This window comes from Lycorma delicatula, chromosome 12 (genome assembly GCF_047948215.1).
Source record: "Lycorma delicatula isolate Av1 chromosome 12, ASM4794821v1, whole genome shotgun sequence".
Taxonomy (NCBI): domain Eukaryota; kingdom Metazoa; phylum Arthropoda; class Insecta; order Hemiptera; family Fulgoridae; genus Lycorma; species Lycorma delicatula.
The window spans coordinates 38,001,184-38,025,204 of NC_134466.1; the positions used below are offsets into that span (position 1 = coordinate 38,001,184).

A 24,021-nucleotide genomic window follows, 5' to 3' on the forward strand; every position below is an offset into this window, starting at 1 on the left:
GAAGAATAAGACCAAAGGCCAGACACAGGAAGTAGAAACATTTGCTGAGACCAAAATTAAATAAAAGTGAGGAAATTCACAATAAAAAGTTATTTTTATTTTACTCAATCATAGGATTATATTAAATTGTTTTTATATTACACATAATTAAAATTATTATTTTTAAGAAAATTGATTAATTATAAAAAAAATATGCGTATAATTATATATACATTTTTAAATTTCAATAGTTAGAGCCAAAAATATCTGTCATTACATACACATAATTAATTTTTTTAGAGTAAATTTCATTTCAACAAATAAAAATTTCCATAAATACATTAACATTTATTCTATATTTTTCAAAATTGTAGCCACATATGGTTATTTGCATTTCCCATCACGGTGAATTTTTTTTTATTTTTGGTTTTTTAGTCAAGTAACCAGAGGCAGGTGCAACCAGTCACGTCGCACATACAAAAACAGTGGCAGTGGTTGTGTTCGTTGAACTGCTGTCATATACCATCACACCCTATAAAAAATCCAAATTAAAAAAAAAAAAAAAAATAGTTTTTAGATATTTATCTGAAGAATATCTGGAAGCCCCAAACTAGTGAATATCTAGCTTAGTATAGTTGGAAGTGAGGAAAATTTGCAGTCATTGTTCAAAATTTGTATCTTTCTTCACCTCTTTCAAGATCAAATTTCAAAAAAATGTTGAGATTGGTTTTTAGATACTTACATATACCAAAAATTTTGGTATATGTACAGTTTTGGTGAAAATTACATACACCAAAAATTAAGTGGATATCTTCATTTGTTACAGAGAAATAAAAAAAAAATTGCTGGATTTAAAAAAAAAATCAAAATCCATTTTAACACTTTCAACTCGGAATTTCAAAAAAATCTAAATAAAAATAAGTTCTTAGATAATCACATGAAGATTACACACACCAAAAATCAAGTTAAAATCTTCATTTGCTTTAGATAAATTTAAAGGAATATTAAATTTCATTGTTACTCTGTTTTAACTCTTTAAACTTGGAATTTCAAAGAATCCTATCTTAGAGTGTACTTACACCTTAAGAAGAAGTTTTATACAATTTTTCATCAGTTTATCTTCAGTAATTTGTGATGGGGATTGCTGAATCAATCAGTCAAGTCAGCACAAGTTGCTTTATAGGTATAGTTAGATTATAAATGAAAAATATTTGAATGCCTAATTTCCAAATATGATTAGGGAAGCTGTAAAACTGATGAAATACATGTTGCAAATTCATTTCATAGTCATATTTCAGACAAAGAGTTATAGCCCGTTTTAAACTGAAATTAATACAAGAGAATTTTTTAGAAATTTGAAAATAAATAAAAAATAAAATTAATTAAGCAGATAAATGTATTATTTTTTAACAATTACTAAATTATGTATTAGTTTGTTTAAAATATTATTTAAATGAAATACTACAAAACCTTGCAGGAAAAATTGTTTGTCCATTCCCAAAAGAATAAGAAGGTACCAATGAACTGAGAATTGTACAATATGCAATAGTTATTAAAAACAATAGTTATAATATGTGCAATAATATATTACAATATGCAATAGTTATAAGTTGTTTATTGTTATTTAACAATATTATCTGAAGCATAAGCATAAAATATCTTTTAAGAGATTATAATAAAGCCATAGATATTACTTATTAAAACTATGATAACAATTATAATTTTACAATTATTTGAAGTTAATTAAATTTGTCCAAGAAGGCTCTAACATTATTAACCTGACTATATGACTGTATGTATTTCCATAAATCTTTTTATAACTTCACTATAATTTTTAATTATCTTTTGATACTCTACTTTGAATTTTATGTTCAATTTAAAAAAAAATTAAAATTAAAAAGAATGAAACAAAAAAATAATACTGCTATCACGATGACATCAGATAATGTGAAGAAAATTAAATTACTACGTTGGTGAAAACAATTGAAGAGGAGATATTGCCAAATAAGAGAGAGAGAATGAAAGAGATGAAAGTTGGACTGTAAGGTTCAGTTTCTATTATATTCATCGACCAAAAACTGCTTCAAGAAAGTAGTATGTGAGCAGTTATATTATCGTGATGGAGAATGAAACTATTTTTCCACAGCTGTGCTCTTTTTTATTCTTTTTATCAGCTTTGTTAAAACTTACTTATAACTACGTTGGTTCACATTTTTCTTTCTGGAACCTATTCTTCCAAAATTACACTCTTGACATTTAAAAAAAAAAACACAGTAAGCATGGCTTTGAATTTTATTTTCCTAATGTATAATTTACACTCTATTCAACTAGTGAACAATATGCAACCCTTTCCACAGTCTAATCAGATGAGGATGAAATGTACGACGTAAAAGAGATGTAGTCTTGAACACACTCAAGCTGACCATTCCTGAGATGTATGGTTAATTGAACCCCAGCTACCAAAGTACACCATCCATTGTCTAGTATTCAAATTCATAAAAACAACTAACTTTTAATAAGATTTGAATATGGAGAACCTTCGACTTTGGTAATTAGCTGTTAAACAATTTGCGATGACGAGTTAACCACTAGACTAGGCTGACTTTCAATTTGAATGTATTTTTTTATCATTCTTGGTTATTATGGTGTTTTCCAGTGTAATGACTATTATTTCATCTCAGGATCATATTGAAAAATTCAGGTTTCTGTACAAGTAGATGGTATTTTTTTGAAAGTTGAGGGTATGCATCAATTTGCTGCAACATATCACTGCAAATCTCCTTTTGGTGTTCTTTTTGTACTATTGTGAGAGCTTTAGGCACCATCTTGGTACATCCATGTTGAGATCCTCATGCAAAATTTTTCATTCACTTGTTTTGTCAATGACTTCAGTTATCATTCAGATATTGAATCAGTGTTCTCAAACGATCTGGCTAATATTTTATTTTTCTCAAAGATCATCCGTTCATTGCCTTCCATGTTCTGATATTCTATACCAGACTATTTGTGTCACTCAAAGACATGTGCACACACAAGACATACGTTTTCCAATAAGCTTCAATATCTATTTGAGAATATTGTGTTCGTGTTTAGTTCAATTTTGGTAAAAATTTCAAATTGACACATTGCTCAATTTAAAAAATTATTTTAATAAAATTATAATTAAATCATTTTAATAAAATTATTCTAATTATTCCAGCACCCAACGTAAAACACAATTACACTAAATTATGACTCATTCAATTAACTGAACAGTCAAGAGTACTGATGTTTATCATGCAGGTTCAAACATATCCAAGGTCTTTTCTGCCAAAGAGTTCATAATCATTTGTTCTCAGTGCTTTCTCCAAAAAGTAGAAGCACAGTCTTCTTATTTAATGACTATTATGTAGTGATTGTACATTAAAACAGAGTAATGAACCTAATTATCAGTCGCTACACAAAATATATCTGAAAAATTGTAGAATTTTTACTGATAATAAGCAGTTTACTCAAATTACTTTTTAAAGTAAATAGTATCTTGTGAATTATTATGAATGATTTTTTTTTTTTGTTGAAAAAATACATAATTATGTTTTATTTATTTTGATTGGAATAATAGACATTCATAAAAGATGATAATTTTCTGATTTAAATAAACAATAGGTTTTTATATTTGTATATATTTTGTTAAATCATATATATATAATTGATATAATTTATAATTAGCTGATATTTTCAAAACCTTTTAATAAGATCATTATTTTTTTTTAGATGAAACATTTAAAAACTAATAGTAATTAGTGAAACAGATTGGAAAAGATGATGAAATTAAATGCAAAAGTTGTTATCAAACAATAAAAATTATTTTTTGAGACAAAAATAACGATTTAATTCTATGATAATGAAAAGATTACTCTTCAATGGTAAAATAATATTAAAAAAAAACTATAATTTTGTTTTAAAGTTTGTCGTAATTAATTTTCAAATGGATTTTATTATCACTTGGCCTCTTTATCAACATTTCGATAACCTTATTTTATCATTAATAATGGAAATTGCAATTATCACAATCTATTATCATATAAATACAAAGTAATAATCTGTATGTGGTACCAGTTTGGTACTACATAGATAAGCAACTAGATCAAACTGAGTATTCTAAAATGTAATTAATTATTTTACGTATGTATCGTAAATATTCTTTTTTAAGAATTGTTTTTATTTTGCTCTTACCAATCAGGATATCACATATATATGAAAATTATTTTAATTAATTTTTTTTGGAGATTGAAGACTCATCAATAAATAAAAAAATAATTTTTATATACAAATATAAATTACACGCTGCAGTTTGGCCCATAATTATCATAATTGCCTACATGGCGGAATTGGTGGCATCTCTTTCAACTAGAATCAGAGTTTCCTAATTTCAAATCTTATAAGCTTATTTTTAGTTAATCTAATTTAGATAGATCAGCCATACAAATTGTCATTAATCAGAATAGAACAATGCTGAAAGTATCAAAAGTATACTGGTAACATTGACTATTTAAATTCAGTCAAAATTAACTCAAAAGTTTGAACAGCATGAAACATGATAACATTTTATACATTACATAGATCACTCTCAACTAAATAGAGCTTTTTCTTTGAAAGGCCTTTTTTGGAGGGAGCACAATATTGAATAATATTAAAGGAGAGAACTTCTTTTACAATGGAGGATCAGGTAGCAATGCTATTCACATCAGTTGTCTTTGAAAGCTTAGGTAACTCCTTTAGTATGTAATTAATTATTATATTCAAATGATATTGAATCTTTTTTTACATATTATTTTTATCAATATAGTGTGTTTTTATATTTTTTTAATGACCAACTGTGTGTTTTTTATATTGATAATGATTTGTATTCATTGTACGTGCAGTTGATCAATAGTTCATCAGATCTCCATGGCCGAAGTGATAATGTTTTAGCTTTCCATCCAGAAGATCTGAAATTTAAATTCACTGACAGATATGGCATTTTTCATTTGCTAGAAAATTCCATATTCAATGTATAATCTTTGAGCTTATATGATGAATTAATCATCAGAAAAACTAAATAAATAAAAAGTATATATATATACACACACACACACTGCAACAATTATATCACAGTTTAATTTTTATAATGGGTTGTTGTGTTTCCTAATGGATTTTTTCTAATTTATTAAATGTTCATGTGCATTAAATTTTTATTTTAAAACCCAACTAATAATCTTCTTTCCTGAAAATGTTATCAATTATATTATATGATTGTTAATCGATCTTTATTATTGTTAAGTATTTTCTCTCTCTAGGTGTATTTTTAAAAATTATTTTATTCTGTATTTTATAGAGATTGCCGTCTATAAATATGTCTAAGGGTTAGGTAAATGTTAAAATGACCAAAGTATTCTATTGGATTGAGTTTTTTTTTACCTGAAGTTATTGGATAACAAAAAAATGTATTAACAAAGAGAAAATGTAACATAAGAAATTCATACAAAAAAGTATTGTTGTTGTTTAGAATGGTCAGATGAGTTGCGGGTAAGTGTGTGCTACTTATAGTAAGTATTCTGTATAGATTTTTTAACTGTGTTTGTTATAAGTTTTGTTTATGTTAGACTAATGAAATTAAGTGATTTGTTTTGTTCATATTATTAAATGAAATGGTAATTTGGGTATAATTTGTTGACAAATGTAAGGAATGTATGAAATTGTAGTTTTTTCTCTTCTTTATAAAAGATGTTTTAAATGTTTTTATTAAAAGTGTTAAATGTTTTTCACTTCTATGGAATTTTGCTATTACAACATGCCAAAAGTAAGCATCCACCCTGCTAAAGGGAAGATATTTATAACATTATTCAACTTTGGTGATGAAGAATCTATTTTTAAATATGGCTTGTCCATTGGTATTTTATTCTTAATTAACACTCCTCTAATTATTCTAGGATGACCTCTAAAATTTATCAGTTGTCATTAGGTTGTATATGTTATAATAGTATATAGTGCACCATTATATAGTATAGTTGTTATAATAGTTGTATAGGTTATAATATACCATTTTTCTCAGGACCCTTTATTCTAAATAGACAGACTATAAATTGATCATTCCTTTTTGTGCTTTATCTCCTTAGTAACTCCATTTGCATCACTCTTCTTCCATTTATATTATAATCATAAATCAGTTGAATGGTTCGAGGCACTTTTCCATTCCATTTCTTTCTGCAATAATATTTTAAATTTAACATATATTATACATTTTAACGTATTTATGAGTTGCTTTATTGGATCACGTTGTGTACACGTTGCATTCGTGCATGGTTTTATGTGTTGTTGATCATGTTATGGTTTTGTGTGTAATTATATATTTGATTTCTCGTTTTTTATTTTATCTTGATCTGATGACAACCTCCAGTGAGTGATTTTCTAGGGATGGAACAGAGTTCCGAAATGAGTTAAAAATAAGTAGATACCATATAGAAAGTTCACACAGACAGATATAAATTAATTATCAGTTGTGACACATTAGTTGACACATTAAGATGAATTTAAAAATATTTATTACATCTTCTTGTTGTTAGGATAATAATTACTATTATCTTTTCTGCTAAGATCACTATAGTTTGTATGTTTAGTACTGCCTACCGTTATTAGCTTCACTTTTTCATCACTTTAGTACAATAAGTTTTCATTATGGAGTGGTTCTGGAATGCATCAACAGATGATAAAAAAATGAAGCTAATAAAGGTAAGCAGTACTAAACATAAAAAAATGTATTACTTCCTTTAATTAACTGCTTTATATATTGTAGCCTTGATTTTCCACTTGAAGGGTTTACCCACTATATTTCTTTAATTTTCTTAATTAACTAATCATGGTCTCCTTAATATATGATCTACTGATGTACTTTTTCTAGTTAGAATTTTCTGCAAGTTTCGTTTTTGTAGATTCATCTTAAATTAACTTTGTTATAAAATTCTGTTAATCTCCTTAGTATCTTTTTAACACTCCAACTTTCAAAAGTTAATAAAAAGGTTAATTCTTTGGTTTTCTGGACCATTTTTTTTTTAGTAATGTTATCATGAAAAATAAATTTAATTTTCTTTCTTATTCCTAAATTTATGTTTTCTTTAAAATTAAGGACAACTCATCTAGTATGCAGTCTTTCCTCATATCTTTTCCATGTAAAATTTTTCCAAAATTTTGTTTGCTATTTCGTATTAAAGATTAACTTCATATTTCCATCAGTCTCTTTCATTTTTAATTTAAAAATTCCTGATTATCTACTAAAAGTATGTTACCAAATGATCTAGCTACAAGCTCAAGCTCATGTTTTTTCTATTTGTAAAGTATTGTTATCTACATTAAATAAAAAAAAACTTTCATACTTCATTAAAACATGCTTTAAAAGTTTTGTTTTGCAACTGTTTTTCTTTAGTTCCTGTATTAGTGGTGTTAATAGTACAATAATTTATTAAAATTTCAATAAAAATTTTTGAAAGCACATTTCTATTTATTTACATTTAATAAGTGATTTGTTTTTTAATCTGTTTTTAAAATGTTCAACAAATGTTTCATGATAATTTACAAATTAATTTTATATTTCCAAGATTTGAATGTTTAGTATAATCCTGTTTCAGTTTTTTATTTTAATTTTAGGCTTATTTTTTCTGGAACTTGATAGAATACCTTCCTGTTACCAACTTATTAGAAGAAATATGCTATAGAAATTTACAGTATGACAAAAATGTCATACCTAGCCTGGATTTGAACCCAAAACCTTTGGATGAAACACACTACCATTTTACTACAGAACTTGACCATGATTTCTTTTTTCTAAAAATTATATTTTTTTGGTATTTCAATTGTTAATTAATTATGGTCATGTGATTAATTTTTTAATTTAGTTATAAATAAATGAATATATCTATATATAATAAGTACATATGAAATAGTCACTAAGATAGTAAATTGAATGTTAACCATTTATTCAGAGAGATTAGATATTTGTAATATTCTAATACCGTCATAAATTTTTGTTATCATTGTCAGTTACTTTTATGGTGTTTAACAAATGGCATTTCATCAGATGATAATAAAAAAATAATAATTATAAGATTTAAAAAATCCTTTTAAATAAATAAGTAAAAAATATAAAATAAAATAAATATATGTATATATATATTTAATTAAAGAGACTGGTGCATCCATTTTCAGTCTAATCACAATGAAAACCAATTTACCAATTACTTATATACCTGGAACACCTCAGGGAGTAATATCCTATAAATTGAACAATATATCGTAAAGCCATGTTTAATTTATCAGTTGGTAATGACAGTAGTTGTCTATACCACAGAAAAAACAAATAATAATGAAAGCAATAAAGAAAATTATACAGCCTTTCTATTTTACATATTTCACGTAATAAAATTAAAACATAAATATTTATAATTACATTCCTACACATGTACAATATATACAAAACATATTACCTTTCTTTAAAGGAGTACTAGTCTTTTTTGATGTTGAACTTCGAGTTTACTGATTTCCTTAAAAAAAGAGTTTGCTCATCATCCGCCTTAAAAAGTCAATTTATTCCTTCTTCCTTTCTAATTTCAGCCTGCCATCTCTTTAGTGATCCATTCCTATCTTTATCTATTCAGAAGAGTCCAGTACATTAATATTTTATTCCATCAACCATTTTCTCTTTTACTCAAATGTAAAGCCTCCTGATAATCTGTACAGTGTGATCCTTTCACAATTTCATTCCTGATTTTATCCCTTCTTTTAATGTTTATCACTTTTTACCAAATGCTTTTTTTCCAAACTTGTATTTTCCTTTCTTGAGTTTTCATAGTGAGCCAAGTTTGACACCTATATGTTAAAACCAAAAAATACAACTGTTAAATACCATACTTTTCCACTTACCTGCTATGTGGTCTTCGTTATTTTTTCAGTAATCATAATCTTTTCCATGAAAGGGCTGCAGATCTTTCAATTTTCTTGGACAGTTTATAAAAAAAAAATAATTTGTTCTAGATATACAATTGTTATAGGCTCCACTTCTTTATCGGCAATAATTTTGATATTTAAGTAATTTAAGACTAAAGCCCACTCTTTATAATCTCTTTCTAATTTCATAATCGTCCTAATTAGTTGCTCTAATGATAATATCATCAGCATTACATCATTTGCAAATTATTAACCCACCTTACATTTATAATAATACATTTTCGATCTCAAGCTAAGCTATGTAAACTTTGTCTAATACAACAATACACACCTTACATTTTTTAAATTCTTTTGTAGAAAAGTAATCAATCCAAAACATGTTAATCATTATACAGAATAAAGGTATTCATAAAAGAATAATTACATGTTGTAATTAACAAATCAAATAAAGTTGGCTAAATCATCATTTATCTAAAAACTAAAATAACCAAATTATCAATTAGTTATTTTTTTTTACTGTTACTTATTTTGGAATTAAACAATACTTGTTTTAGAATTACACAATAATTTCTTTGAAATACTTGGACAGAGCCAAATAAAAATCAGGATAATCTTGAGGGAAACATAAAAATATTATTTAAGATATGTGTTTTCAACTAAATTTAAATGACTTGCTACCAAGTAAAAGAAAAAGAAAAATATAATTAGGACAGATCAGCGATTCTCAGTTGTTTTTTTTTTCACTCATGTGAATTGTGGATCAGAAGTGTACCATAAAATTATTAAATATGTAATGTCATTGGGATAGCAATAAAGTTATATCTCAGAGTGGTAAAGCAATAAAATTACAATATTTTTTTGAAAGTATCTATTTATATTACAAAAAATGTATTACAAGTTTTTTATTTATTAGAAATTTTTTAATCATTTTTTATGAAACATTTAATTTCTTTATAAAGAAATATTTCATTTCATTTACTTACATTACTGATTACAATAATCTTGACCAGACTACAAATTTAGTGAGAAAAATGTAGCTGCATGCTTAAAACAAGTGAAGAGATATCTTTTTTCAGTTGAATGCACTGTAAATCTAGGTCAAAGTTCAGTTTATTCTGAAATTTATTTTTTTACTGTCACTATAGCAGAAAATCTAGTTTTACAAAGATATGTGGTAGAAAAAGAAATTATAAATTACAATGCTTTTCTGGACAGGGATAGATATTAATTTTTAATCTGTAATGAAAATTCACATAACTCTAATTTAGTAAATTCCATTTTCAAACCTCCATAACAAAATAATTCTGTCAAATATTCTGTTTCATTATTAGTTAGGGTTCCAGGGATGATACCCAGTATGAAAGGATTTCATTTCCATAGGAATCAGAATAATCTTCTTTAAAATATTCTTCAAACATTTCAGCAGTCAGTAGGCAATGGCATTTTATATTATTGAAGAGATTATTTTAACACTTCAGTTTTTTGTACCAACACAAGATTTTCCAAATTTGAATAAGCCTATAGGTTTTCATTTGAAACACTATTTCATCACTTGGCATTTTTTGATAAATGCCTTTATTTTGTCTTCTGTTGAAAATCAGTTTTATTTTAACCTTGTGAACTTAAATTTAAGTCAGTATGATGGCTAAAAATATCTCATAAGTAGGCTAGTGTTGAAATTTATATCTCGTTTTTTAATTAATCATGCAGTTCAAAATCAGTATCAACTACGAACACCTGCACCTCTGAGTGAAGCTCACATAATCTGCTTTTTGTTTCTCCTTCAGAAAGCCGTTTCACCTCTGTGTTTAGCAGTGAATATGGTGACTGCCCATTTCAGAACACAGTTTTAAAAATAATCGAGAGTTTAAAACCTAAGATTTAATAAAATTGACCCCCTTGTCAGCCTCCCGAAGAACATGTTTGAATTATTCAAGTTGTTCATTTTACTGCTAAAGCTATTCAAAGGATACTGCAATAAGTGAGGGTACAGTCTTCTGTAACCAATTTTACTTTGGTGGAATACTATATTTTCCTGACATAGCGTGAGCACTGTTGGAATAGAAGCCAATATACTGCTTCCAGTTCAGCCCATTTTCTACAAAAAAGTCATCCACCTCTTTGAATATTTCATCTTGGTAGTTCTTGTTGATAGCTTATCAAAAAATAAATGATCCTCTTTAATTATACTTTCATACTGCATGTAAACCATAAGTCGAACATAGTTTCTCAAAAGTACATTGTGTTCTCATCAAATTGTAAGATAAAAAAATTACTGTTTTTGACTTGGGCTATCATGTTCTTTTTAATGTTTAAAAATCCATGCTTTCAATTATGCGATGCATGGTATCATCCATCAATGGTATCATGTTTAGCTGACAACATTCAGCGTATAATTTTTTTTGGGGCAGGTAACAGCAGAAATTGTATGAGCTTTACCACAGTTTGCTATTCTTAAGATCACCAAGAAAGATACCTTAAATGCTTTTTGAGTACTACCTGTAAAATACATTTTCTTTGTGTATTACATCTTGACAATTTTCAAACAAAAAAATCCTTAGGTTTGTTATCTAATGCTTTGGTTTTAAAGAATTTCAAAGCTGATCAAGGTTGTGGCTTATTGTTTACATCAATGACAGTAAATCCATGTACTCAGGATCATATTTTCTTACAAATTTTGTAGATTTTGACACTGCAAGTTCTGATTCTGAAGTAAAATTTGTTGGTCAGGGTTTTTATCTGACAATGTTTTATCTGTTAATGCTCTATTAAGCCACTTATCCATGTTAATTTATATTTTACGTCAGCTAAACTAACTGAACTAAGCCAAATTAATTGAAGCAATGTACCTAAACAAGTTTATATATATATATATATATATATACATAAGGAAAAAAATCTTTTCGAGATACATATGCCAACATTAACACTTCAATTTTATCAAATGAAAAAGTTGTACAATAACAATATTTTAAAATCAGATTATCAGTGTATGTAAAACACCAGAAGAGACTTTATCTGTCTGTCTGTAGGATAACCACAGTGACCTGCTTAACTGCTGGAGGAAAGTATAACAATCTTTTTACAGTTGTCATTAAAAAACATGTTAATATATGTTGAACATGGTACATTTATGGGACAGACAAATCATTACATGTGTACTAGGGCATGTTTGTACCCAGCGGTGTTGCACTTCATTCTTGCTGGCCAGTTAGTTGATGTTCTTATTGTTGCTATGCACAAATAACTTCCTCAAATTAAAGGAAAAGGAAATTCAAGATATATGCATATATATAATATTTATATTTTTATATTATAATACATCAGAAATGATTGAGAACTTCTGATCAACTGTATTAATAATAGATAAATAGAACTACTAATAATAAATATCTGTTAGACTAATAAGTTTGTTATAATACAAAATTGTTATATTATAATGGCTGTTTTTTGTATTGTTACGTCTGTTTGAATACCAGCTTGACAAGTTCTACATGTCACCAGAGGTAAATGTACCACTGTTTTAGAATTGCTGATAAAGGACATTAATTTATCATTATAATTGCATCTGGTACTTTTGTTTTAGAAAATAAAAAACTAATAATAAATTACAAACATATATTTAAAAAAAAGGTCCATTTTATTTCTTCCAGAACAGTTTATTTATTATTGTTTTTTTACTTCATTTTTAATGAAATTAATTTTGTTTCTCATTACTTTTGTTTAACCACAGAAACCTTTTACTCTGCACTAATATTTAAATTTGAAAATATGTACTGAATACTACAGCCTCAATTACTTGTTTCATCAATTCTATTCTTTGATTTGTTTACTGCTTACAGTTTCTCTGATACCAAATCAACAGGACATAGATATGCCAGATTGATATTTAGTTGTCTTGTTTTCACATCTGAAAGTTAGATGTTGTGAGATGTATTTGAAGTAATTATATTTTAATTGTAATGGCTCAGTAATATTGTAATGATTATTTTTTTTATCTAGAGATGTGGCAAACTAGAACAAATAAGGATTGCTAAGTAGTACTGACAGGCTCTGAATCATCAAAGCTGTAATAGATCATTGAAAACTTCTGGACTTTCATATAAATCATAAAAAAAATAACCTATGTGTTTTAAGATAATGTTCAAGTGTTTTTTGTTCTTTTTGCAATATTTCTATATAATTTTTTGTTCTTCTATGATTCATCTTAAAAGGCTTTTATTTATAATTTTTTAATGAATCATGGATGAAACATTATTGACATTTATTATGTTAGAAAAATATTAAAATTATTAATAATACTTTTCATCCTCATTTATATTATTTAAATATGCTAGTAAAACATATAAAATTTAAAAAAGAAAGCATAAATAAAAAGAAATTAAAATTACTATAAAAATTTAATTTAACATTATTTGACAATCATTTTTATATTATCAATAATGTTTGAACATTTTTTTTGTGCATTAAATATTTTTATTTCTTTTTAACTCCAGTGAAATTAATCCATTCATTAATTATTTGTATAGCAGAGTAACCAGTATTAATACATAGGAAAAATTAAGTAATAAAAAGTCTATTGGTATCTGAATTTTAGTTGAATTTTAAAAATGTACACGGTTTGCTTACCAAGTGCGTACATTTAAAAAAAAAAGAAATAGATGATAACGTGGTGTAGTAAATTTTGTAGTTATAATTTCATATTTCCTTTTACTGATAAAATCTTTTTTTACAATTATGCAAACAAAAATTTTATTAAAGTTACATCATACAATATGCAGCTGAATATCTATACATAGTTTTGCATAAAATCGTTATTGAGTTATATTTTGTATCGTACTACGTACAATATAAAAGACATGAAATTCCCTCCAATCAGTCGGAGTTGCTCAGTTAGTCCATGACTTGACGTGCACGCTATTTCGTGGTTGTTGTCAGAACTAATTCATTCTACCTCTGAGCTGAGAACGAAGAGGGTTACAGTTTATCTTATCTGTGATAATATTTAATTTAAGCTTAATTTAACTGTGATAAATATTGTTTAAATATAAATAATTTAATAATTATTTATATATAATCTTATAATCCAACGGCTCAATTTGAATAATATATTAAACGGTAATTAACAAGTAAGTACAGTATTAGTTATGCTTTTAACTATTGTTTATTTATATTAAAAGTAAAGGTTATGTACTTTTTTTAGACTGTTGTAATAAATACATAATTTAACGTAATAACGAACTTAGAAAAGTAGTACACGTGCTTTTTTGTGTTAATAAAAATAAATAACTGGCACATATTTTTCTATCTAACATGATAGTTTGTAATTTTCATTTAATATTTTTCTAATATTTAGACAACCTAAAATATTACCGCATTATTAATTTAATTTTTAATAATATTAAATTTAAAAAAATTTAATACTTTAATAAATTAAATCAGTCTGTAATGTTTTAATTAAATTTATAAATTGTGTTATTTTTTGTTAAGATAATATTAAATATATTACCCCAACTTCTGAGAATCGTGTAATTTTTTAATTGTATCATGGTAAATTTTAATATACGTACTTACTGCACGATAAATTACTGACTTTGCAAAGAAGGTTATAGAGTTTCTGAAGTCTTGAACGGTTTGTGGCACGGTAACTTGAACGGATTCATCGATTTTCTTATAAAGTATCAATAATATCTTCATTCCAATACCACGATTGAAAATTAAAATATACCAATTAAATAAAAAATACTTTCAAATTTGTGTACCACAGTGAATTAAAATTAAAATAAATCAAATTACTGAGTTACAAAAGAATAAAAACATATTTCTGAAAAAATAAAAATATTATTTAGTTATTAAAATGTTATCGAATTATCAGGGTTTTAAAATAACTATTATTAATAATGCACCTAGATTTTTAGACTAATATTGTGTAAATATTTTAAAATCAGTTTGTATTAAATATTTAGGATTTTTTTAAATATCTTTTAAACTGTGAGTGTACCTTTTCGCCAAAATATTTTGAAAATTTATTTGAAATACATTTTCAATCTGATTCCAAAAACGAGGTCGTTTTTAATTCAACTTAAAGGGTTTTTTTTAGATTCACTTTAAAATAATTATTAAATTTACCAATTTCGAAATTTTGTTTATTTTATTAATGTAAATTGGTTCAAGATAACTTAGTAGGGTTGTTTTAAAAGAAAAACTAGATTGTCTACATAGATAGTTTTGAAGATATTTTTCTGTTACTGCTTAGCATTAGATTTGTATATATAGTTTGATATTCTGATGTAATTATTAATTCATTAATAATTAGTTTTCATGTAGAATTTCAATAAATTTATTTGAAAATACAGAGTAAAGTTTTTTAAACTTATGAATTTTATTCCCGTATGATTTAAATTCGTGCCCGATAGTAGTCTTTACCCGTTTTTTTTTTTCATTTATTTTCTTATTTGACGAAGAATTCTCAAGTTTGCTTTCATAGACTTGATTTCATACCGATGTTTTAAATAAATAAAAAAGTTGTGATTAAAATAAAAATAGTAAACAAGGCCAGATTAAAAAATTGTAATTGATATATGCAAATAATGCTTTTTCAAATTTTTTTAATCTTCATCTTCGCGACAAATTAAAATCAGTAACAACTTAATTTAACCTTAAAAGTTAAAAAATAAAGGTTTTAAAAAATATTGTTTTATAATTCTTACAACTTTTTAAAAATTGGTTTTAATTTTTGTTTGTTTTTATTTATAAAAATATTATTATAGATTTTTGTATAGTTACTGTATTATTCCATATTTATTTTATTTAATATTTCACGCTGAAAAGCATCGGAGATTATGTAGCAAAATTATTCAAAAAAAATAATGTTATTTTTTATATTATTTAAATAGTTATAAAGATTTTTTTTTTTTTTACTGAATCATTTCCGCATCAAGCCGTATTTTTAGATAATCCTATCATGATTTAAACCTAAAATAAATTAAAAAAAAAATTGATTTATTCTGAACCATATCAAGTTTGAATTACTAAGATTCGACCCATTTCACACGTCAAAATAGTTCATTACTATTTTGACATGTACTTTTGAACTAGACATTATCAAAGGGTTAATAGCATTCAAATAACACCAACTGTTTCAACTTGGGAAGTGAAATCTGTAGAGAGATTAGCTCTGAATTTATTTGATAAGATTTTCATGACCGGCTAAATATCCCCTGACCACGACGGATAACGCAAGTAACCAAATAGCGCGGGCGAAGCGGCGACGGGGATGCTCTATTTTTTTTTGGGGGGGGGGGTGCAAATAACCTTAAAATATATACTTAAAAACCATTTTTGAGGTTTATTGAATTTCGATTTTTTTTTAAGGGGCGCGGCAGTTCAACCAACATAGCCACTGTTAACTGTATATGCGATGCTACTGGCTTTACCTTTTCTTTCTTTTTCCTGATTAGGGTCCGGTAATAACCGTAAAGATAATACTTCAGAAGATGATGTGTATGAGTGTAAATGAAGTGTAGTCTTGTACAGTCTCAGTTCGACCATCCTGAGATGTGTGGTTAATTGAAACCTAACCACCAAAGAACTCTGTTATCCACGATCTAGTATTCAAATCCGTGTAAAAATAACTGACCTTACTAGGACCTTGAATTCCAAATCAGCTGATGTGGGAAGAAAAAACAAATTGATTGTGACGAGAAACGCAAGTAAACGTATAGTGCATAACACATTTTTTGCTGCACTTCATTTAAACTTATTTCATTTGAAGTGAGATACGATCGTCCAATTCTTAAATAAAGCGGACAGTTGATAATTGGTAAAATATTAGTTTTTATTAAGATAAAATATTTATACAATTATTAATTCAACAATCATGCACGAAATATTAGGATAGAGTAAAAGTTCCTTTTTCACTCGCATTACTAGATCAGCATTATTCGTAACTTAGTGATAACAAAAATTTTAGATTTCTGGTATGTCGTATAAAAAAAATTAATAATAGTTAAACTATTCCGTTTAGTGAACTCTTGTATACTGGTTACAAATGTTAATTTCGAATTAACGGTTTAAAATATTCAGTTTTTATTATTAAATTATTTGGAGAATAATCAAAAATGAAAAAGAAACAATCATACAGGATAAAGAAAGATAACATGAAGAAATATATCTCAAAAAACGACAAGAAGATGAATATGAAGAGGAAGAAAATGTTAAGAACATGGGAAGAACAAAAAAATTAAAAGAAAATGATAAATATAAAGAGGAAGAAAACGTTAAGACCAAGGTAAGAATAAAAATATTATGAGAAGATGATGAGTATAAAGAGAGAGAAAATTTGAAAAACTAGAGAACGTGTACGTAAATTAACATCAAAGAATTATATCAAAGCAAAGAGGGATTAAATGATTGGCAACAAAAAACAAATAAACGAAACAAAGATCAACACCGACTTAGGGAGAATATTGTCTGGCAATATCAAAGGAGTAATGAACAAAAAGATAAGAATTTTTTTGCAATTTATTTAAGATCGGGCATGTATGCCTTAGTGTATATGTTGTTCTTGTGAGGGTATTCTTCAGTCACACTGTTGTAGTGAATTTTAATATAGATAAAATTAAACAGAAATTCCAGAATAATTAATAAAATGAGATAAAATTGGAAAATCCAAAAATAATAGATTCTAAATTACAATTTTCAATTAATATTAAATAATCAGATGTGTCGTCAACATTATTACATATACACATATGTAATGCCTATTAAATTACATTTACGTATTTTTTAAGGTACATAAAATTTTATTTCACTAATAGTTTTCTGTTTTTTTTTAATTATCTTTGACTTATTATTTATTATAAAACTTTTTTATAATCACGGGTTAATAATTATTAAAACAATTTATTTAGATTAAAAAAAAACAAAACAAAAGGAGATGAAGTCTGATTCGAACCGATGTGTCTTCCATTTACGATCCAAATATTTCATTAATTAAAATTTTAATTTTAATTTCGATTACAATCAAAAAGGGAGGTGCACAACTAGATGTTACAACAGTACTAAATCCAACATTTCAACGATTGGCTAATCGTTTTTGATTTATGCGACATACATACGTACTTACAGTCTTCACGCCGAAACTAGTCAAAATGGATTCAGAGATGGTCAAAATCGATATTTCCGTTGAAATCTGAAAACCGAAAAGTTTCGCGATCACAATACTTGCTTGACATCGTACAAGAAAGTAAAAAAGTTAAAAAAAAGATCCCTTTCGGCACCCCGGAAAACGGAGGTAGATTTCACCGGTGCTAAGTAAGGGATTAAAAAATGTCCACCTTAAAGTTAAGAAAAACTTCAGATTTAATCAATACTACAACGGTTGCATGTGAAAAAGTTTCACATGTTTAGCATGCGACACGCCCAATCTTACAATTCCAGCATTATTTTGCTCATCCCTTGGCGTAAGGGTTGGTCATATCAAAAATTGTGTCAGACAAAGGTTTCAGGTAAACGATCACCTTACACCGATTAGATAGTGCGCCTATTACGGTAGGTATGGTTTCTTTTGTCCTCCAAACCCCATTTTTTCCATCCGCTGGGCCAATGGTTAGTGATGTCAAAATACATTACCTATATAAGTTTTAGACCCTTACCCAAAGAATAGTAGGAATTTTAAACAAATTCGATATTCTACTTAATAACAAAGTTATAGCGATATTTTGTTTTTTCGAAAAAGCCACCCTATTTTCACCCTCATGGACCGATTTTGGCCGTTAACAAACTCGACTGAAATTTTTGGTCGAGTTATTTTTAGAGAACAATTTGAAAGTGATTGGCGCAAAATTACGGCAGTTATCATGTCCACTAGAAAGTGATATATATATATATATATATACATTTTTGAGCTGACGGTGGTTTTGGAAATCTGGGGGATGCGAAACGCGAATATATGTCGAATTTTTCCGGAAATTCGAATCATGGTACCCATTACAATAGGTAGCTTTCTTATGAAATCTACCTAAAAGGAAATGAAATCTGAAGACCGAAATTTTTCGCACACAATACTTCCTTTACTTCGTACAAGGAAGTAAAAATATGGTCCGGAAAAGGGAAATGAAATATAAACCATCTAAAATGGTTAGGAAATGGAAGCGAACAAGAATTCAAAATTTTAGTGGGAAGGATGTGCTTTAGAGCTGATAGTAGTTTGATAATGATAAACGAATTTCCTTCCGCTTAATTAACGAATTTTGTGTTCCTAGTTTCAGCCGAGAAAACAAACCATTACCGTATATTAACATTTTTTGACCTAAAGATGTTTCAATATTCCGAAAACTTTCCTGTTTTGTTTTCTTTTTTTTTCTACTGTTTATTCTATACATAAATTTAAAAGTAATTATATTTTTTATATATATATTTTTTTTGTGCTATACTTTATCGTCACGTTCTACTATAATTGTTTCTAATTATTGTGAACATGTTTATCGGATAAATAATTTTTCCTTTTCTATTTTTTAAATTTATTTTTCTTAAACTATTTTAAAATCCTACATACGTAATATATTTAATTGCAAATTCACGTTTTTAATGTTAATTGATATACCTAAATTCCTTTTGAAAAGAAAGGCCAACATAGAAACACGAATGACGTATAAATTAATGCTGCTTAGATTATTTTATATTTAAATAAAGAACCAAGAAATTAATAAACCACTATTTTCTTCTTCATTTATTTATTATGGATTCATAGTATTTACATACATATATAATAGAACAGGATGTATCCAATTGTAATAGTAGGCGATATAATAGATATTTAAATTATTATTGCCTTTTATTACTCTTTGCTGCTTTTTATTATTATTCGTATGTTTCATTCACTGTAATAGTTGCAAATTTTACAATCTTTTATTAACCTTTAGTAATGGCAATTTGTTAACTGTATGAAGTAAATTATTCATAATATATCAATTATTTTATATCTCTTGTAATACGAGGGTCATTCAATAATAATTAAGGACATAAATAGCTATAGAGGTTAAACAACTGATAAGAAGGTTATGATACTTTCAGAACAGTAAGTTGGTAACTCTGTGATGACTTCTGATCAGCTGTTTGAGTAAAATTATTTTGTTTATAACCTCAAAATCTCATTTTACAAGCATCGTTTTAGATATCCAACTGAAGTTTTAACTTCAGCGCTTGAAACTTTCATAGACATTCTCATCCAAGAAGGTTTTCGGATTACAGTTAATATTGTAGCTGAAAAATGGCAAGAATCGATATACGAGATCTGTAAATAAAGTAATGAGACTGGTTCAGAAAAACTTTTTTTATTTACAATCCACTTATACGTGAACCTTCAAAATAGTTCCTTTGGGAAGCCACGTAACGCTTCAAACGGTTTCCCCACTCTTCATAGCAGCGTTGGAAACTCAGAAACCGGAATATCCTTCGGATGGTCGGTTACATTTTTTTTTAATGTTTTCTACTGTTCAAAAATGGTGTCCTTTGAGGTGTTTTTTTAAAAGTCGGAAACAGGAAAAACTCCCAGGGACTCAAGTCTGGTGAATAAGGGGGTTGAGGAACTACAGGAATTTTTTTTCTTTGCTAAAAACTTATTAATTGAGAGTGAAGTATGACAAGGTGCATTGTCATGATGCAGCATCCAGTTGTCTTTGTTGGCTGCTCTCACCCGGGCAACTCTTTTCCGCAGTCTTTCAAGAATTTCTCGGTAAAGATATTGATTTACATTCTGTCCTGTAGGCAAAAACTCCTTATGGATAATGCCATTACTATAAAGAAACAAATTAGCATAGTTTTGATTTCTGATTTGTTCAATTTTGCTTTTTGGGACGTGGTGAGTTTGAAGTGTGCCACTCCTTGCTCTGGCGTTTTGTTTCTGGGTCGTACTCAATTATCCAAGATTCATCACCAGTAATAACATATTTTTAGAAAATCAGGAACAGTTTATTTCGCCCTAGAAGATCACGGTATACTTCCACCCTGCTGTTTTTTTATTCAACAGTGAGGTTTTTTGGGACCAATTTTACACAAATTTTTTTCATGTCCAATTCGTTTGTCAAAATTTGATGGACTGTGATACGGTTCAAATTCAGTTGTTCTGTAATCATTCTGACAGTTAATCGCCGGTAGTACCGTATCAACTTTGATTCGCTCAACATCGTCGTCACTTTTTGACGTTAACGGTCTTCCAGAGACTGGATCGTCCGCATCTGATTCCCGGCCATCTGAAAAAGCTTCAAACTACCTACAAACTTCGGTTCGTGACAGAGCGTCATCTCTATTTCTTTTCAATTTTGAAAAAGTTTAACACACTGAGTTTAACACAACACTTGATTGCACAACGTTGCTCGTAAGTAGTATTACTAATTTTTGTAACGCACAACAAAAACTAGTTTCACGAAAAGTTTGTTTATGTCTCACGTGATAACAGTAGACTAAAAAATTAATTTCTAATATTAATCAGCTGTTCATATGTTTACTAGTAACTTTACAATGTTGCCACTTTGGCTGCCAAAAAAACCAGTCTCATTACTTTATTTACAGACCTCGTATATCGATTGTTCGTAAATATCAGTTACATTGCTTAATTAGATTAGTGCTAATTTATTTGTGAAAAGGTGGAAATAATATACCAAGCCATAGTCCGGAATTAGGATTATTAATCGATATTGTACTACGAATAAACTTTGCTTGAATTGTAATTTTTTAAAGAAATACTATAGGGCTTTATTCGACCATTTGTAGAATTTAATCTAGATAACCTGTTTTCTGTAGGGTTGTTATGAAATAGCTACTTGTTATTCATAATGACGATAGCGGTACGACACCTGTAAACAATAATTTTCAGAACAGGAAAGGAGGACCAATATTGACTTGAAGCAGACACTCTCGTAGAGCAAGACGTCGTAGATTGATTAGAGACGATATTGTTGATAGTATCAGCGATATCTTGGGGAATGAAGGGGAATCTGACGTTATGGATTTCCAAACAGATATACTATGACAAACTGTACCAACTTTGCGCACGCCAAGGATGACACCAACGGTTTGAATTTAAAAGGAAAGAAACTCTTCCAATTCTCTTTTCTGAGAATCTATTCATTCCGACCGTCAAATAGAGTTGTGGCATTAAAATTACCCATTATAAGTACGGATGGGGAAAGCTGAGCAATTAATCACACTATTTCATCTTCCTTCTAATAAAAATTCGGTAATGCCTGCGGATAGTAATTTGTAGCAGGCGCTTCATTCTGATTGCAATTGTTTGCAGATTTGTGTTTTTTCAACAGTTTTGGTGGTAGTTCTAGACGATGCTGATATGACTACACTTACAACTCTTATGTTTGGCAGTTGTTCTCACCGATAAATATTATATCTTAAGTTAAAACTTTTACCTCGGCTGTAATTGAAAATTGAAATTTTTATCTCGACGGATGTCTGTGGTTAAGTTTGATTCTGTTATCTCACTTATAATTTATTACTCGTTTATTATTTATTATCTCACTTATGATATTATTATCCCACTTATTATTCTTGTTGAACATTTTTATTATTTTTTTAATTTTAGTAATCTATTATTTTATTTATTTGTTTCGTTATCTATCATTGTAGTGGTATACTATAATTGTATCGTTCTTGAGAAATAACGTATATTATTAATGTTTGTACATGACTAGAAGTATCACTGAATAGTCTTATTTTATGATATAATTTTTCAATCGATTTATTTCTAGTTTCAAACTGTATAGGAAATCGATTGTGTTTACGATCGGTTGTGCAGTAGCGCAAAAAAAAAGACTGATATTTTATACGAAGTTTTATGTCATTTTCATTTTTAGTTCGTTATTTAAATATTAGGATATGTTAATTAAGTGGGGAAAGTCGTATAAAAATTAAATTAAAATGTTATTACCTTCTTACAATTTAATATAACTGTAAAATATCGATTTTAATCGACACGTTCATTAGTTTTCATTTTCTAAATTACTAATATCGTTAAGTAAATTATTGATGGATTAACTAATAATACACAGTATTTTTTAAATCCTAATGTTTATCTTATCTAACGCTGTAATAATTATATTTCTACCTGTTTTATAGTTATAATGTTGGCTATGAATTAGTCGATGCATGCAGTTGTTTTAATCCTGCACATTTTTCCTGTACTTTTCATTAATCGTTATTTTCATCTACATGGGTGGGTTTGATTGACTTAATCTGTGAGGAGTCAGATAAACAACATACTGTTCGTTTTTTTATAAGCTGTAGGGATTTAATCCTAGGTTTTGCGAACAGGATCATTAAATATATTTTTCGTTATGCGACAGTAAAGATAAATGCTGTTGTTCAAAGGCGATTTGTCGTAACTCTGCTTGTTTAAGGAGCGGTACTTGTCTCCAATCCAGCAAACTGAAATTGGAAGATGTTGTTTATTTCCTGCACACATGGAATAGTTTTAAGTTTTGTAACAAAGAATTTGCTGTAATCTATTGGAAAAATTTTGTGAGATATATGTGCGGATATGTTTTTCCGTAACTCAGTAATAATAACCTGGAACGGTCTGAACTGGTGGAAATAAATAAATCTCTTTTTTCAAGACCAGGATACAATTTGAGGACTGTTTACTCTCAGCAGTGATTGTTTGCAGAAATTTTCAGAGAAACAAAATAATTTTTCGTATATACGTTTCCCGATCGAACGAAAGATAACTTAGAAATTGTTGATACCGTAACAGACCTGGGGCGAACGTAATTTCTGAATGTTGACAGAGTTACGGGTAATACACGTATTTTACAAGGTTACAAATTTATACATCAAACTGTTAATCGTTCGGTTAATCTCGAGATAAAATTACCGGGGCGCATACAAACGCAGTGGGAAGTCTACGGACAGTGTGAAAAGACTGAATCACAATCTTGCTAAATTCCTATTTATGCGAATTCATGTGGCGCGACGTTCATTGAGAGGGTTCCGTTTGATCAAATTTTGCAGGATATCTCCTTATTTTGGGCTTTACAACAGTTAATATAAGTAAGACTTATTTTTTACTATTAC

General features: G+C 27.7%; 1 protein-coding gene across 6 annotated transcripts in view; it reads left to right on the top strand.

The window, feature by feature from the left end:
• The window catches only part of Ctns (lysosomal cystine transporter cystinosin), a 190,430-nt gene that overhangs the window by 24,258 nt on the left and 142,151 nt on the right, over positions 1-24,021 (top strand). For 2 of the 6 annotated variants that reach the window (XM_075379292.1, XM_075379294.1), the window contains exon 1: positions 13,460-14,066. The exons of 2 other annotated variants lie outside the window; for them this stretch is intronic. The gene's annotated coding sequence lies outside the window, so the exon portion shown is untranslated. Of the gene's footprint in view, positions 1-13,459; positions 14,067-24,021 lie in introns of those variants that run through there. 2 more of the 6 variants (XM_075379289.1, XM_075379293.1) reach the window with 1 other exon arrangement.